Below are 7,048 nucleotides of genomic sequence, written 5' to 3'. Positions count from 1 at the left end.
AAAAGTAATTATTCATATATAGTATATATTAAAATATAAAATACATATTAAAATTATAAAACAATATATGTAAATATATATAACTACATAATAATTATTTTTTTATATAAATATCATGTTTTTTTCTTTTATAGTCTTGATACGAAAATAACAGACAATTTTTAAAAATTGAAGAGGAGGGAATTAAAATATTTTAATATATTAAACAGATCAGATAAAATAATATTATTAGTGATAGGCTATGACTCCAAATAAGCTCAAAGATATATTCTTGAAAAAAAAAAGAATAACGGTGTCTGCAATATATAGTTATAATAATAATTTTTTTTTCTTTCTTCTAATATATAGTTAAAATAATGTTTTAACCAGTCCGTAATAAGTAATAACCCAAAAAGCATATATTTGTTAGCGAAAGAAAATAATCCCAAAAAATTAAACATAGTATTGCACCTAATTTTGTTTGACTACTTTAGCATTAGGATCATACCTCTATAATAGTGTCTGCAAATTATAACACTAAATTAACAAAAAATGGCTCATTTAGGTTGTTTATTTGATCTGTCCGGTTCTAAAGGAATGGGGGCCTCCTCAACTTCCGATTCATATATGATTACTAGTGGACAGACATGATATGCCATGTCTTGTTTTTTTATTTTTCACATAATGAAATATCTTATCCCACAAAATTAAATTTAATTCTCTCTCTCTCTCTCTCTCAATTTAGTAAACTTGTATTTCTACCTCAAGTAAAAGTACCTGGAAAGTAGATGGTGTCCCTCAATTTTTTTCATAGAACAGAATGTATGCCTCGCATCGAAGAACTTCATCGAGAGACACTTCACGTACATATGCATCACTGGCATGATACCAAGTGGAACTCTCATTCTCATTGTTATCAGCCTTCCCTCTGTTCCTCTGGCCCCCTCTCACATATGCATTTTTTAGTAAAAATATTTTATTTTGTATATATTCAATGAGTGCTCTCAAAGAGCACGTTAGAGAAACTTTAACAATAATGGTTTAATATCTCTCTATGCTTAATGCGAAATAGCCAATGATTACATGACACATTTAAATGAGAGAAATTTTTAATAATTATTAATTATTTTAATTAACAAATGAATAAATATAAAAAGATTAATTTTTAATTAGTCAATATAAGTTTTTTTAATTGTAAATTTTTTTAATTTTTTTAAAAATTTAAAATTTAAAGTTTAAAATATAAAATTTAGATTTAAAATTTAAGATAAAAAAATAATTTAAAAAATGATTTAATTTTGTCCATTAACTTTTACGTGAGATTCAATTTAGTTTATAAAGTTTTAACTGCTTCTATTTAATCCTCAAACTTTGTCGTGTCTCATATTATTTTCTAGAATAATTTTTGATACACATATATAATAGAACACTGATGTGAGCTAGGGTGTGGCAATATACACCCTACTCGTGGGTACCTAATCCAACCCCACCTAGTCGGGTAAGGTTGCTAACCCGGTCTGCAGCGGATAGGATAGGGTGCGGATAGGATTCTCATACGGGTCGGGTAGGATGCGGGTTGAGTCTCAACCCTACCTGATCAATCCGTATCCTATATATGTATATGTTATATATTTATATAAAAATATATTTCAAGTGGATGTTGAACAAAAAACTTCTCACTAAATGTAAAAAATTATTAGCCACTAAAAAAATATCACTAATTGATAATTTAACACTTTATTTTTGCATAAAAATCAATTTTATTTTAAATTATCATGAAGTTATATAATAATTTTTCATCTTTTTTGTAACCTGTGGGTAGAATCGAGTACCCGCAGGTTAAGATCGAGTAGGATCGGCTATCCTATCTATTGCCACCCCTAACATGTACAGTCAAATGTCATGTTGGACTCTATAAAATGACGTTGTTTTGATTTTGGCACTCATATAATCTAAAATAGCACTTTAAATGGTGTTTATTAAAATTTTCTCTCGAAACAAGTAATATAACGCTGTTTTAGAGTATTTGAGCGCTAAAACCAAAATAAAATTATTTTACAAGTTTCAGTATAGTATTTGACTGACCATGTTAATACTACATTAAAGTCTATGTATCAGAAATTGTCCCTGAACTAATTTGAAAGACTAAATTAATAAAATTCATATGTAAATTAAGAAACTAAATTGAATATTAATTTTTTTTTGAAATATTTGCTGATATTAGTTAAAAAAATATTATCTCTTTAATTAAACTCTTAATAAATAAGAAATCTCATCATCAGTAGTAGTAGTTAGTTGCATTAAATTCTTGTTCAATTTTGTTCGCTTGTGACAGTATTAATACAACAAAATGTTACCTTAAAAACTAGTTTTGACAATTAAACACGATAACAAATTCAAAATATACGTATGTGTATTGTATAATTGTCAAAACTAGTTATTTTTATCCAATATTTCTCATAATATATCCAATCAAACAATCCTTGAAACGAAACGTGTGAGAAGAGTTTTTGAGTGAACTAACATAGGTTCTGTGAACTAAAAAAATTAATAGTTACATAGCTGATTCATTATTCACATAACATTGACCCTTCTTTGAGGCGTGTGAAATGATAAAGTTATGTGATTCTTCGAAATCTTGTATCAACTGCCATATTCCAAAATAGATATAAACACTTTTTAAATGCATTCCCCATTGCAAGAAGTAAGCCGTGACTTAATTGAACGTGACTAAATTACGAACTTCTTATTTATTTTTGGGGTTCCAACTTCTGACTTTTCGTAAGTCATCATAGCAATGATGATTATTATTGTTTGAAAATACTAAGAATCATCAGAATTTATTATTTTCTATTAGTAGTTAATTATTAATATTTAAAAGTATAAAATGAAATATATTATTAAATTACTGAATTAAAAAAAATTAAACTAAAAAAATTAAATTAATAATTAATAATTTTGATAGTCCTTAATATAGTGTAGTTAATTAAAGCTCAATGTTCATGTGGCTATGAGATATGCCTGAAGCATACAGAGCCTAGAGTACAATCTCGTGCCTCAAAATACGAACGAGAAATGTTACAAAGTTCATTGTATTTAGGTGCAATCAGAATAATAAATGATTCATTTGATTAGGTATGGAATTAGTACACACCAAACATAAATGCATTGCGGCAGCATATAATTTTGCGTAACAAAGTGCAAAAAGGAACATATGCGATTGGTAACGTGTTCATTCATCATAAAACATTAGCAAATGCAAAATGTTTAAGGATATAGATCGATATATATAGTCATATAGAGAAAAATTTTCAAATGTTTCGTAAATACTAGTGTTTATAATGATTTTAGTTATCGATTTTAATTATTATATATTATATATTTTTAAAATTAAAATTAATGACAAAAAATGATTAGAATATTATATTTTGGAATACCAAAAATATTTTTGAGATATAGATTTAGCTATATATGTGGTATGGTATATGGTTTCATGTGTAGTTCCCATATGTAGGAATATCCATTTTGCAACAATTATGTGATAATTTGTCAATTTTAGAAAGGCAAACCTACCGGGGAATCCTATGAGATGATATATTATTCCCTTTCATGTCATAGCTTTTTTATTTTATTTTTTTAGAAAAGAGTTTGAAAGATTTTGGGATTTGATCGATGATTCATGAGAGAGGAGGATGACAAGTTGTAAAATCTTTGATAAGATCCGATCCTCTCTCATGAAGGTCATACAGAAGAGAATATGGATCCGGTTCATATATATATGAACACTACTTAATACTTTAAGTGAATCTCATTCACCCTGTGTCACCTCTAGAAAAGGAAATCCACATGCTTCTAGAAAATGGTTTGAATTAATACTGTTTTATAATAGTTAATTGATTTAAAATAATGAATATTGTTTAATAAATTATATATAAATATATTATTTTATTATATTTAATTAATTTTAATTAAATTTTTATTGAATTTTTGAATAATTAAGCCTCTAATTCTACTAGCTAGTTTAATGGTTAGTTTGATTTTCAAATCTTGAAATTTCGTAATCTATAATAAAAAAAAATCCAAATTAAAAAACAATACGAGTTGAAGCATGATTTTAGTCTCAAATAATTATAGGATAAATAACCGCTGAATTATGGAAACATAGATTAAATTTAATTTAGTACATATCTTTCCCCACACGTATACACTTACTTATACAGTGAATTACATGATTATAAAATTTCAATTTGCATTTTTGACAATAAATATAAAAGTTAGTTTTTTTTATTTGATAATATATAATTTAACGCCTGAATATATTTTTTTATAATCAGTATACAAAAATTAAATCCTTGATATAATATAACATTTTGTATTAAGATTTAAAGTTTAAAATTTGAATTTTTACTACTTATTTAAATATACAAAAGAGTTACTTACTTGATAAATATAAATAACTTATATTTTTATTTAGTTAATTATTTTTTTTATTAAAAATAGAAATATTTAAATTCGCGATCTCTTAGATAAATGTAAAAAGACTATATGATTCGAATTATAACTTTATTAGCAATTATGTATTTTTTAGTATCTCAGTAATTTACAGTATTTAGATAATTCGATATTTGTTTAAATGGCCTCATGAATTAATCATTAGACTAATTTAATTTAATTTATTTAGTTGACCACGTTATTTGTAGAAATCGTTAAATTTTTATCTAGAGATCTAACGTGAGAGATTAAGCATAGTCCATAGCCTAGTAGGCCGTGACTCATCTATCATGCGGGCCCGGACTGGGCCCGGGCCATCCCCTTGAAAGCTCATTTATGCATCCAACGGTGCAAATCGAATCTTATAATTATATGCACTGTGATCAAATCCAGATGGTTCCTTGCCGGCCCCACATCGATAATATTTTATTTTCTCTCTTACCTAGATACAACGTGAATCATGTGAATATTTTGTATTCTATTCTTTATACATATAAAATATTAGTACTTCATCATAATATAATGATGATATATTGTTGTAAAAGTAATTCTCCATATTATATAAAATATTATTATGATTGATATTTAATCCTATGCATAAACTATAAAGAGAATTGGGGTATTTAAAATCAATCTCTTTGATTTTCCACTTACATTTTGACTTTTTCTTTGTGAATTTTTTATCGTAAAATTTAAATCCAAAACCATTAACAATAAAACTAAAGATTTATGATGATATTGCATCGAATTTTTTAGTAATTAAATTTAATTAAGTTGATTTAATAACTTATTAGCACGATAAAAATCAATTAAAAAATCATATAAAAAATTAGTTGAATTTAATTATAAAATAATTTGTTCACCAAGTATTTTTCTTAAACTTAATCATCTTAATTAATTCTATATTTGATTATTATTTCATATATTAATAATAATATTAAAAAATATTACAAATATTTTTTAATCTTTTAGAACCTTAATTCACAAGATGCAATACATTGTACAAATAAAAAAAAAACTAATATAATTGTATAGCAATGAATTTTTTCCAGCGCACAACAGAATTTTTATTTGAATAAATACTTAATTTGGTCTCTAAAATTTAAACTATTCATCAATTAAATTTTTTAAGTAGTGGTGGTGGTTCTAGTAATGGCAGTTTATTTGGGAATGAATGGAAACTCGTATTTTTCAATTTAAGAAACGTAGTTAGTTTATAAAGTTAGAAATTTAATTGATGCACAGTTTAAATTTTGAAGTATTTAGTCATTTTTATTTTATTATTTTTGGTACCTAGGTTGAGAGAATGATTATTTAAGGGGCTCTTTTGGGGTCTGTGTGTGTGTTCTTTTGGCGGGTTGTTTTGGTAGGAAGGTTTAGCAAATCTTTTTTAATTTGTAAACCAATTCAATTAATGGGCCCTATCAAACCCACGCATAAGTTCAGGTTTGTAGCCCAGTTTCCATTGCCATGCTTTCTTTTGAAGGCATAATAATAATTCCAGTTTCAAAATATCCCCTCCAACATAAATAATAAACATCTGTAAGTAGAATGATTGTATTTCAGATACTGAAATTAAGATTGTTAGACTAAAATTTAGTATTATATTTAGTGATTAGAAGTTAAAATTAAAATTTTAATTTTAAAATATAAAATTTTAATTTTTTCAATATCTTCAGAACATAAAGATAGAAAAAACTGAAATTTACGAAAAATAAAACTTTAATAATATTTATTTTTAAAAATATCATTATCTATCTTTTTAAATTTTCATTCTATTCTTTCGACCATCTTCACTTCTTCAGCTTCACTTCAATTCTATTCCTAATTCTTTACATCACTACCACACCTACTTCTACCAAATAAAATATATAAATATAATTTAGTATTGTATATTTTATACTAAACATAATACAAAATTTTAATTTAATCTTTATTTTCTAATATTTGTCTTTTTTTAGTCTCTATTTGTTTTCCAAAGACTATACATGTGTAGCATTAGTGAGAAGTGAGAAGCACTGTTTCTATAAGAGACTTCTCGTGTCTATGACTGGATTCCCACGAAGGACAAAATAGGGGATCATGTTAGTTTAGTTGGCTTAGAAAGTTACCACTAATGACAGTGATAAACTTGTGCTTTATATTTTTGGTCTCGTCTACTACTCTACTCTACTATACTCAGTGCATCGGTTGAATATAATTAATCATAATGTTTAAAGTATTCAGGCAAATACAATGCATTTGAACCTAAATGATATTTTATGCACACTTGAAAAAGATGAGAAGGGGCAATTTGCAAGTATCGCCTATCATAGGATAGTGATAATTATATTCAAGTAGCAACTTGGACAACAATTTTGTCTGCTGCTAGTTGGCACTAATTCTATGAGTGGAGTGAGAGAAACATAGACATTCATTATGTAGACAATTAGGAAAAGGTTCTTATCAATTGTGCTCTACCGACACATTGCTTAATGAAACCTTGTTGCATCAGCTACTTGTCCATAGGATACTAGGTAGAGGTTTGCATCTCCTGCTATTATGTTTTCACAAAATATTGATTAAAAAAAATTTGTTA

The sequence above is a fragment of the Arachis duranensis genome, chromosome 5 (assembly GCF_000817695.3).
Source record: "Arachis duranensis cultivar V14167 chromosome 5, aradu.V14167.gnm2.J7QH, whole genome shotgun sequence".
Classification (NCBI taxonomy): Eukaryota; Viridiplantae; Streptophyta; class Magnoliopsida; order Fabales; family Fabaceae; genus Arachis; species Arachis duranensis.
This window is presented reverse-complemented; position numbering follows the sequence as displayed.